General features: G+C 36.0%; 1 pseudogene; it reads right to left on the bottom strand.

The window, feature by feature from the left end:
- Positions 1 to 10,898: 10,898 nt before the first annotated feature.
- Positions 10,899 to 11,127, bottom strand: LOC103071517 (U6 snRNA-associated Sm-like protein LSm5 pseudogene; annotated as a pseudogene).
- Between the last annotated feature and the right edge of the window lie 1,096 nt (positions 11,128 to 12,223).

The following is a 12,223-nucleotide window of genomic DNA, read 5'->3' as shown; positions in this document are numbered from 1 at the left end:
GGAGTCAACCAATAAATGCCTACGTGGAGTTAAACACGAAAACTGCTGTTTATGTGCTCCTTGCAGCCTCAAGACTCTCTAGAGTTCAATATTTCTTCAATATTGTCTTTACCTTTCCAGTTCTATTTCTGTACACTTATAAACCTTTATATGCACCCACAGCTAGTTTTGTTTATTGAAAAATATAGGATCATATTGCATGTTGTATTAATTTTCTCTTGCTACAAAACAAATTACCACAAATGTAATGCCTTATAATAATATAAATTTATTAGCTCACACTTAACATAGCTCTGAAATTATCTTTTGGGTCTCACAAGCTGGAATCAAGATGTTGTCCAGACTTAGTTCTTATATGGAAACTTGGAGGAAGAATCTGCTTCCCAGCTCACTTAGGTTTTTGGCAGAATCCATTTCCTTGCAGCTGTAGATCTGTGATCCTCGTGTCCTTGCTAGCTATTGGCCAACAGCTGTCCTCACCTACGGGAGGCCACCCAGATCTTTTGACATGGCCCCCTCTAACTTCAAAGCAGCAGTGGTATTTCAAGCTCTTCTCATGCTTCAAATATCTCTAACTTCCCTTCTGTTCTCAGTCAGGAGAAAGGTCTGCTTTTAAGGGTTTATGTGATTACATTTGAATCACCTGGATAATCCAGTATAATCACTTTCTTTTAACATCAACTGATTAGTAGCATTAGTTACATCTGCAAAGCCCCTTTTGCTTGGCAAGAAAACGTGTTCCTGGGATGTAACACCAGGGCAAAGTGATTATGGGGTCCAAAATTCTACTACCACACTTCAATTTCTGTGCAATTTGCTTTTTTTTTTTTTTTTTTTTCACTTAGCAGTATGTCTTTGAAATCTATCTGTAGATCTAATGTTTCTATTTTGTTTTCCTTTTTTATGGCATCACTATATTTCTTCCATAGCATGGATATAGCATAGAATATTTAGTCATTTCCCTACTTGTGGAAATTTTAGTTAGAAAGTGTTTAGGTAATAATATGATATGAGGCAATGTAGGTTAGTGGTAAAAAAAAAACTCTTAGATTTCTGAAATTTAATTGCCTGAGTCAATTACTGGTTCCAGTACTTTAGTTAGTGTGTGAACTAAATCAGCCATTTGACCTCTTTGGACTTTATATTTTGCTTGTTTATGGATAAATACTATCTATTTCATACAGTCAGTTGGGGGATTAAGTACAATAATAGAGGTAAAATTGTTATCCTGACATAAAATATGCACTGGCACAATGTAAGTCATTACTGTGCTATATAAGCACGAGTATTTCTAGGGTGTAATTTCCTAAAAGTGGGATTTGGATCAAAGACAAATGCACTTATTTTTCTAAGTTTAGAAAAATAAGGCCAAATTGCTTCTTGATAAGTACATCCCAGAATGTACTTTTACAATGTAATTGTGGGATTTAGTCATGAGCAAAACAGCGTGGTTCTTGCTCATTGAATTTACAATTTAATAATTTGTCAGTAAATTAACAAGATAAGCAAAAAAATTTTAATTATAAATTGTGATTAGTGCTGCATAAAAAGGAACAGAGAATCAAGGAAACATGTAACAGGGAACCAGATCTTGTCCAGAAAGTCATTATCCTCAAGATAATATTAATTTGGACTAACAAATTAAGGGTAGAAGAAAGATGTGATGAGTTTACTTCTCAAAGGAGATAAAATTAGCAAGGCTTCCTATTAAATTGAATACAGATGTAATAATAATATCATCATCATCATAGATATGCAAGGAAATTATCAAAATAACTAGGTTTTTACCTTGTAAAACTATATAGTTAGTGTCAATCATTGAGATAAGTGAAATTAGAGCAAGTTCAAGTTGTGAGGGGAAGATCATGCTTTTGAACGTAGGTAGAGTCACATTGGATTTGAGGAGCATCTGAGGCACCAAAGGAGAGAGATGTCAAATATACAGTAAAATATACAGAACTCAGAAGAGGCTTAGGCTACAAATAGATATTTTGAGGTCTTGGTTTTGAGGACTTAATTAAGCCATGGGGATGGATGACATATCATGTTGCTCTTTACAGACTAGAGCTGTACCATTTGATATAGGAAACACTAACTGCAGGGGGGCTCTTTAGCACTTGAAATATGGTTAGCATGAACCTGAAATTATTCCAGATTTCTAAAACTTAGTAGGAAACAAATTATGCAGAACATCTCATTGATAATTATTTATATTGATTGCATCCTGAGATGATAATATTTTGGATATATTGAGTCATTAAAATTATAAGTTTCTTTTGACATTTTTGTTGTAGCTACTAGAACATTTAAAATGATACATGTACCATTTGTGACTAATATTATACTTCTAGTAGATAATGGTGCTATAGTAACAAAAGAGTACCTATACTTGGCTTTGAAAAAAATCAAATATGTATTTAATGTCTTGCTAGAGGATGCTTATCTGCAAAAGATATTGTGAAAGAGCAATCAGAGTGCAAGAGAAAAATCATACTTACCTAGAAGCAAAGAATATAGTACATTTTGAGACAGAATGTTGTCCTTCATTGAGTATTGCTCAGAGGTCAAGAAAGGTATAAACTGAAACGTATTCATTGGATTTAGTGACTAGGGATTTTTATGAAGGTAGTGACATTTATGTTGGTGGAGAGGGGTGAGGTGGGGTCATGAATGAGCAGAATGTAAAGATTTCAACATTAGGAGGGCAGACAAATCTTAAAAATTTGGTTTTAAAGGGGAAGTGGGATGAAAAGACGTGTTTTTTAAAACTTTTTTTTTTTAAACTTAAAAAAAATTTTTTTTTTGGCTGCGTTGGGCCTTTGTTGCTGCACAAGAGCTTTCTTCTAGTTGTCGCAAGCGGGGGTTACTCTTCACTGCGGTGCGTGGGCTTCTCATTGCGGTGGCTTCTCTTGTTGTGGAGCACAGGCTCTCGGCGCACGGGCTTCAGTAGTTGGCACTGCGTGGGCTTAGTAGTTGTGGCACGCGGGCTCTAGAGCACAGGCTCAGTAGTGCGGCACACAGGCTTAGTTGCTCTGTGGCATGTGGAATCTCTCCGGACCAGGGCTCAAACCCCTGTCCCCTGCATTGGCAGGCAGATTCTTAACCCCTGCGCCACCAGAGAAGCCCAAAAGATGTGTTTTAGTACGAAGAGACTTGAACATGTTTAAAACCCAAGGGACTGATCCAGAGGAGAAGGAAAGGTTCCAGGTGCAGGAAGAAGTAGAAATAATGGATGGTATATAGATTCTGTGAAGTAGAGGAAGACAGACTTCCTACCAGAGCACTCATCCCATTGAAAAAACTGTGTGTTTATCTATCTGTATCTATCATTAGACTGTAGCTGCAAGAAGATATAAACCATATCTTTTTCCTTGTCTAGTTGTCAACACCTATTATGAAATGTAGGTGTTTCAAGGTGTATTTACTTCTTCAAAGTATATTTACTACCTGAAGAAAACTCAATTGCTGAATATATGTACATTTGCTTTGTGGATTATGATCACAATGAACCTTCTTAAATGTGAGATTGCTATTGAGGAGAAAAGAATTCTGGGAGTTCGTAATGCACAATGGGGAGAAAGGAGAGGAGGGCATTGGCGTCATTATGTTTATATATGATTATTTTTTCATATCTACATTCTATCTACAGACCCCACGGATGCCTAGAACGATGGAAACTGGGAAGCTTAGTAGAAATATATTAATGCCAGGGTAGGGCCTGCCATAGGGTCAATGAAAAAGAAATGAACAAAACCCAAGCAGCCTTCCCCCTGCACTCCTTCAACTCTAGGCAGTTGGTATTAGTAGGCTTCTTGATATCCACTGTGGCTCTATTGTAGGCCCTAGCTAGGTTAAATCATTCTGTAACTTTCCATTTTAATAATGTCTCCTAGTCAAGCTGCTGCTATTCAAACCATGTATATGCCAAAGTTGTCTGCTAGGACCAAGCTACCCATAAATCTAAATGAATATGAGAAAGATTTATTGTTTGGGAATGACGTAGTGATTAGACTTTCCTCATTTTCTCCTTCTCTCACTTACTGCATGTTCCACTTCTCCTGGTAATATATCTTCTCTGTTAGTCTTAGTTAGACATGATGGAAACATACAAAGTCCAGGAACTATGTTGTCTGAACAGTGGTCTCAATGTTATAGATCATATGCTCATTGTTTTCTAGAAAATGAATTCGGAAGAAATACAAGAGAGTTCAAGGGATGCTATATTTTAAAGAGATAATATTTAATGAGAACTTAACATTTTCCAAAAACTGATGTAAGCATTTTAGAGTAATAATTCATTTCATCCTGAAACCAACTTTGGGGGTAGATACTGTCCTCATTGTCATTATTAGCATCATTATTATCCTCATTTCATGAATGAGTAAGGAAAGACACAGAAACTGAAACTGAGATTTGAGCCCAGATACTCTGACTGTAGCTCCCTAACTTGTATCACCTAAGTTCTTCAGATTTGCTATAGCCAGCTGGAAATAAGCATTTAGTAGTTATACTCACATAATAACAGGGAGTCAGTGATCTTATGAAGTAGATTGAAGGCATTAAAATATTATTTTAAACTATAAAGGAAAGAAAGATAGGTAGGTGGAACATTGCCTTCAGATCTGTTCTTAAATACTCACCTTTCCAACATGCAAGTGTAGCTTTATCAACAAGTTAAACCTCTGTTAGTCTTGACATTCTCCTCTGTGGAGTCAGTTGGACTAACTGTCAATAAAGTCATTTGGAGTCATAAAATGATGGAACTCTTGAATATTCTTGGACTATACCAATTAATAGATTTCACATTTAAAATAATCATCTTAGCAAGCAGGCTACGAGATAGTAAATGACAAATATGTAAGTGGAAAAGGACAGTATCTCACATTTGCAGTGAAATTTTTATGAGAGAAATCTCTTTAATTTTCCTTCTAAAACATTTTTAGCAAGGATGATGGATGACTAATAAGATGTTAATTGTTCATGTCTACTGATTAGGAAACTTACGAAGGGTTTTTAGAGCATCGATTTAATAAGGAATGACACTTGAATCTTTACCCATAATTAGCTTATTACATTTGGCTGCTGTTTGAATCTGTGCTATGGGAATGATTTAAAGAGATTAATCTTTTTCAAGGACCAAATAAGCACTGATACGTGACCCTAGAACACCTTCCAAACCCACTGAAACGATGATACTGATTCTGTATGGTATATTGATACGTTTGTTAGGTTAAGGGGAGAAGCAAGAAATCTAGAGCTTTTAAGGTAGACCATAGCTTCTCAATATCAGTTATTAAAAGGTTGCACAGTAACAGCCTTTATGCCTCTCTGAATGGGGAAAATTTCGTGGAGCTGAACAGTGGAAAATCCATTTTTCAGTGCGTACATCAAAAAAGAAGCTGTTCCGCTCTTAGCCAAAACTTGTTGGATATAAACCCTCCTTTCATCTCAGATTGACAGAGAACTACCAACGGCACAGGAAAGAGAATAAAGTGAGAGTGCTCAGCTTAGATAAAGAAAACTGCAGACATATTTTCAAGAATAATTTGACAAATACTTGTGTGCCTGATATCCAGCTTAAGAAACAGAACATTATGAGCAGAATTAAGGTCTCAGTGTTGCCTGAGGTTGGGGTATATTATTTTCAGGCACATCTTTATACTTCTACTGCATATTCATGTACCCTTAAACAATATACATATGTTTTCTCATTGTTGGAATTTGATGGAGCTTAATAAGTGACATTTTGTCTTTGCTTGAATTCAGAACCAGTTGAGAACAGATTAAGAGGCTGGGTAGGTAGAGATCACTTGATATCTGGCTAAGAGGGTGAGGCGTAGTTGTGCACCAACAATGAACTCCTGAGTTCTGACTTCCAGAGTCAGAGTAACCTTCTCATTGCCTAGAAGGACAGAACAATCGCACACCTTGCTATATGGAAGGAAATGGTACTGCCCTTAGGAGCGGATCAGAATTAATCTCTGTGAATTCAGCTAACTCCCAAGAAGGGTATCTGCAGAAAGAACACAGGAATCACCAGGGAATTTCTTTGTCCATAACTAGCGAGAGTTTTCACCACCTACTTCCAATAAGGAGGGAGGGAAAGGTGATTTCACAGACCCACTGTATAATATTAGTTATTGCAAAAATCTATGTATAACTGAAAGTTCTAGTAAAGTAGACAGAATTTTATTTCAGGTTATAGGCTTAATAGTTACTCTTTCCCATCTTCAGGAAATTTTAAGTTTATCTCTTGAGATAGTATTCTGTGACTGGATTAGTGAACTGAGTGGACCCGGTTTGACTGGACAAGATTCTTCAGTCTGAAGTTGGAGAAGGCAGATGTGTAGGGTTGCTCACAAAATTCTGTCCTATGTGTTTTATTGATATTTTTGCCTTACTGTGCTACATGGTCGGGCTGGATAACTCAGAGTCAGACATATTTATTCCTTGCAATGAAATTAATTCCACAAACCTAAAAACAAAATAATGTTAATCTGTTTGAAAGTATACATGGGAACATTAGTTAAAAATAAGAACATATATATTATATGTTATATATAACATATATATGTTATATAATATGAACCTATTATATAGATAGGTTGTGCATTAATTCAAAATAAGAAAATGTATATAAATATATGTCCTCAACTTACCACTACATACATAGCTTTTGAATATTTGCTTAGTCTTGAATAAAAACTCCTCTCTTTCCCACTGTTTCCACACCACTCAAAGTTAGTTTAATTGAGCTGCTGAAGGGTTTTGAGTTGTGGCTTATTTACCTTCATAAAAACCAGGTAAACTTACTTTCTCCCATGGCCTCAAATAATACCTGAAACGCCAAGGGACTTTCTATTTATCCTGTATGGTTCGTCCCTTGTTTGCTATCATAAAGGGAATTGTTAACGCTGTTTGAAGGCAATTCTTGGGTGTGGTGTCTTGGAATCATCTAGTTTGATGCCCCTCTATGTGGACGTAAATATACCTGGGTATTTATTCATCACTATAAGACAAAATAGGAAATAGAACTAATCAAAAATCAAATTGAAATATCACTCAAAGGAAAGGCTACCACATTATATCTGTATAGCTTTCATAAACATTCTCTCATTTGAAGCACACAATAGAATAAGTAGATGTTACCATTACCTTCATTTTACAGAGGAGGGGGCTAACAGGGATTTGTTCAAGTTGAGGTAGTCACAGTTTTTACCCCCAGCATAGAGATGAACAAGCTGAGGCACAGAGATTTAAGTGATTTATCCAATGTCACACAGCTGGAAAGGAAGTTAGGAGCCCAGGTAGTCTGACTTCGGCACCAGTGTTCATAACCGCTACACTGTTTGAGAGGAGCAATGGGAAGACACATTTCTTTATTCAAGTCAAATTATATTTACTTAAACTGAAAAACAGCTCTAAAGCGTCAAAATCTAGTGACTTTTCTCCTCCAGCTTCACTTTATTTAATTCCACTAAAGCATTTGATGCCTTTGGACAAATTCTCTTCTTAAAACATGCTGTCCTTGGCTTCCACGTTGAGGAAAATAATCTTATATTTGTATACTGTTTTACAGTTACTTTTATGTACACAGTTTTATTTTATGTATATATAACTTGAGCTATGTTAGGAAAATTTTGTGATTACAGTCATACAGATGAGGAAATTAATGTACAGAGATACTCAATAACTGGCTCACAGTTGCACAATTGTAAGTGGAGAAACCACATCTAAAACTGCTACCTTAAATACTTGGTCATGTACGGTGTCCATTATAAAATGTTGCCTCCTGAGCTTCCCTGGTGGCACAGTGGTTGAGAGTCTGCCTGCCGATGCTAGGGGACACAGGTTCGTGCCCCGGTCCGGGGGGGTCCCACATGCCGCGGAGCGGCTGGGCCCGTGGGCCGTGGCCGCTGGGCCTGCGCGTCCGGAGCCTGTGCTCCACAACGGGAGAGGCCACAATAGTGAGGGGCCCGCGTACCGCAAAAAAAAAAAAATAAAATAAATAAATAAAATAAAATGTTGCCTCCTTAAATTTTTTTCCAACTGAATGAATTAGATACTCTTAAAGTTAATATTTATTTTACTCATATTGAACCATCCCTAAATTTGTTGATTATGATTGGATTTTACTGAGGTTGAGTTTAGAGTAATTGTCATCTAATATGAGTAAATTATCATGTGTTTAGAGAGATCAGGAATGTATGGCTTACTACCAAAATACCGGGATATATTATATACTATAATATATGCAGATACCACACTTAGGGATGTGGTATCTGTGTATATTAGAAAGAATAGCATAATTTATTGATCAGATTCTCTGTGTACAAATGTAATATTGGCAATGTGTAATTTATTTCTTAGTCTTCCTGATGACTTTATAACAGCCTACTGCAATCTACTGGGTTCTGTTCAGAACTGTCATGTTAATCACCAGATTAAAACTAAGTTTTTATGAGTTTAGTATCTGATAGCTTGATACTGAGATTTAATTGACTTTTAACCTTGCTTTACATTATAGGTTCTAGTTTAGTTCTTATTTAGTATAAATTATCATTTTATCTTGTAGGAAAATTGGAATTCAAATCTCACCACTGGATTACCTTTAATATCATCACTATGATTCTTGTATTCCTATCAACTATTTTTTATTTGTTTTATCTAAACCTTAGATATCAAATGTTTTGTCAAAATTTTCTTATTCTTCTGTATTTTAAATTATATATGCCATGGTTACTTCTTCTATTTAAAGTGGGAGATAAAGTCTTAAACTAGCCCAAATCTCCAACAATTCTTCACCTCTAATGAATTAACAGTAATAGTATGTAATTTTACTTTATTCAAAAAATAAGTACTGTTATAAATAGAATTGTTGAATTTTTTGTATACTGAAACATAAATCATTCACTGGATACAAATTACTATGAGTTTTTAATCAAATTCTCCTGATAAAATTTAACTAATTTCAAAGTTAGAATTTTGTTTTTATTTACATTCTGTAAGTGTTATTTTGTGTTTAAACTAGGATTAGAAGTCTGTTCACATTATATATAAGAATGTAATTCATTCATTGATCAGGTATATTAGATAATATAGAAATATTTGTTACTACTTGTATATTTTTTTCAAAGCACTTCCTTGTACCTTCTTTCATAAGTAATAACTAACATAAAGAAAATCTCCAAAATTACTAATAATTGGTACTGATTTTTAAATACCTAGCTATAATAAACTTATTTCCAGAGGGTACTCTGATACTATTTATAGTCCAACTCATAAGCGTGATAGAGCCCCCAGTATAATAAACTATGATACAGACAAAGTGCTCCAAAAATGAGTTTTAAAATAATATCTTCCGGGCTTCCCTGGTGGTGCAGGGGTTGAGAGTCCGCCTGCTGATGCAGGGGACACGGGTTCGTGCCCCGGTCCGGGAAGATCCCACATGCCATGGAGTGGCTGGGCCTGTGAGCCATGGCCACCGAGCCTGCGCGTCCGGAGCCTGTGCTCCGCAACAGGAGAGGCCACAACAGTGAGAGGCCCGCATACCGCAAAAAAGCAAAAACAAAAACAAAAACAAAACAAAACAAAAAAAATAATATCTTCCCAGATGAAATTGCTTTTTTTATAGCTATATTAGAATGCTTCTCTCAAGTTGCGGAGAAACCATGACTGAAACCATTTTGTAGGAACAAAATTGGGAGCAGTAATGGAATAAAAATAAAAAATTAAGTTATAGCAGTATTGGTATGAAGATTTAGAAGGGTAGTGAAATGCAATATTTCAGGTACTATTAGTAATTCCATCTGTGACTTGTGTGGCAAAATATGCATAACAAAGTGATATCACCCTAAAGAACTTCCTTGGCAAAAGCCTTTGTATCATCACTCATTCCTCCATTTCTCCTTAACGCCACAGGTGATCATTTACCAGGAATGTGTTGCCTCCTACTTCCTACGCTTTCCTTTTCTCCTTGCTGCTGGCTGTCTTTCCATGTTACTATTGATGTTGCAGTAACTTTCTGATTGGTCTCCAGTCCTCCAGCTTTCTATTTCTCCAGTTCATTTTCCCCATGGCCCAAAGCTAAAGTTGAAGAAAGAAAGGAGGAAAGGAGTTAGGACAGAAAGTTTGTTATATGCCAAATACTTCTCTGAACACTTTACCCAAATTTTCTCAACCCTTGTGAGATAGACTAGTCCCATTTTGCAGGGCATGAAATTGAGTATTAAAGAATTTCCACAGCTAGTCTAAGTTTACATGGCTAGTAAGTGTCAGAAACAGGATCCATTCCCAAGTCCCCATTCCATCTGTCCCAGACTAGACAGATGAGAAGGTATGTACGTTGGCATATTTCAACATCACTTTATATCTTAATAATAATATCAATAGTTTATATAGTTAACCCTTGAGTAATGCAGGGGTTAGGGGCACTGACCCTTCATGCAGTCAAAAATTGATAAATAACTCATAGTTGGCCTTCCCTACCTGTGGTTCCTCCATATCTGCCCGTGGTACTGCATCCACGAATTCAACCATTGTGTAGTACTGTAGTATTTACTGTTGAACAAAATCCACCTATAAGTGGACCTGTGTAGTTCAAACACTTGTTGTTTAAGGGTCAGCTGTACTTACACAGTACTTTCATCTTACCAAGCATTCTTTTTTTTTTAAACAAAAACACCTTTATTTTGTCTTCAAAGAACAAACTGTTCTTCTTTTTCCAACATAATCATGATTAACTTACAAAAACAGGTATTTACAATGCATCTTCAAAGCATTTCCCTTTAACGGAAAACTTGGCTTCACAGAATACAAACGTTAAAAGGTTAAAAAAAATTCTGTTTTGTTGTCATTATAAGACAAAACAGAATCTAGCGTAAGTCAAGGAAATGCATTCATACTTCAGGTCCTTCTCCTCCAGGAACCAGCATTGTTGTGTTATTTCCATTTAGCAAATTTTAATCTCATTTAGTAATTCTTTTTCCTTCTGGTGTGATTTCAAAAGTCATCAAATCCCAGAAGTGTGCCGCTCTTCATCACAATGTGAATCCTTGATCCTATACACTTGTCCACAAGCTCTAGAGGGAGAAGCTGTGACGGGTTGGTGGTAGCGTTAGCCACCATGGCTACACCAGAAGTGGTCTGCCAAAGCATTCTTTTTAATATTTTAAGTATAGTAACTCATTTAATCTTAAGGATAATCCTATCAAGTAGGTACGACTATTATTCCCTTTTTCCTGATGAGAAAATGGGGTATAGAAAGTTAAATAGCATGGCCAGTATTAGAAAGTAAGTGTATAGTAGAGCAGGGATTTGAACCCATGTGTTTCAGCTACAGAGTCCATGATCTTAACCATGGTACAAGATCTGGTTGTTGCTTTGAACATATTTTTTTAACTTGAAACTTGAACAGTCTAATGATTGTGTGTGGAAAAATATTTTATGGATTAAATTTAAAATGGAAATAAAAATGATACTGAGGTCTTATAATTAAAGGTCAAGTAGGAAAATAAATGTTACCAATTATCTATTTAAGAACTGTGGAAACTTGAGAGGGACTGAAGCCCTTTTAAAATCTCTCAGCTGGGTGGAATTAGGATAAAGAAAAGCTTTGAAAATATAGAGGGAAAAGGTAGTTATGGGACTAACAAAATATGTCATGCTTAAGAAAACTGAAGAAATAATGAAATCAAAATTATATTAATGTTCGTACAAATGGATCATTTTTTTCCTGGTTTGAAAAGAGTCTTAGTCATAAAAATACTGTTTAAACCTTGCCCACTTTGACAAATAGTAAACCTTCATATTGGTTTATAGCTTTTCAAACTTAGCTGAAGAATAGTATCATTTTTAACCTAGTCTGCTGTGAACTGAATGTTTGTGTTCCCCAAAATTCATATGTTGAGACCCTAATCCCCAATGTCATGGTATTTGGTGTGTGGCCTTTGAGTCATGAGTGTGGAGCTTTCACAGTGGGATTTATACCCTTTTAAGAAAAGATAGGAGAGATCTTGCTTGCTTTCTCTATCTACCATGTGAGGACATACCAGGAAGAGGGCCCCCATCAGCAGTTGAACAGCCTGAGGTCCTTGATCTTGGAATTCTCAGCTTCCAGAATTGTGAGAAATAAATTCTGTTGTTTAAGCCACCCAGTCTATGATATTGCTGTTTTAGCAGTTCTGAATAAGATATAGTCTTCTAGCCAAGCAAACTCTGACCT

Source organism: Lipotes vexillifer, unplaced genomic scaffold (assembly GCF_000442215.2).
Source record: "Lipotes vexillifer unplaced genomic scaffold, Lipotes_vexillifer_v1.1 scaffold81, whole genome shotgun sequence".
Lineage (NCBI taxonomy): Eukaryota > Metazoa > Chordata > Mammalia > Artiodactyla > Lipotidae > Lipotes > Lipotes vexillifer.
This window is presented reverse-complemented; position numbering and strand designations above follow the sequence as displayed.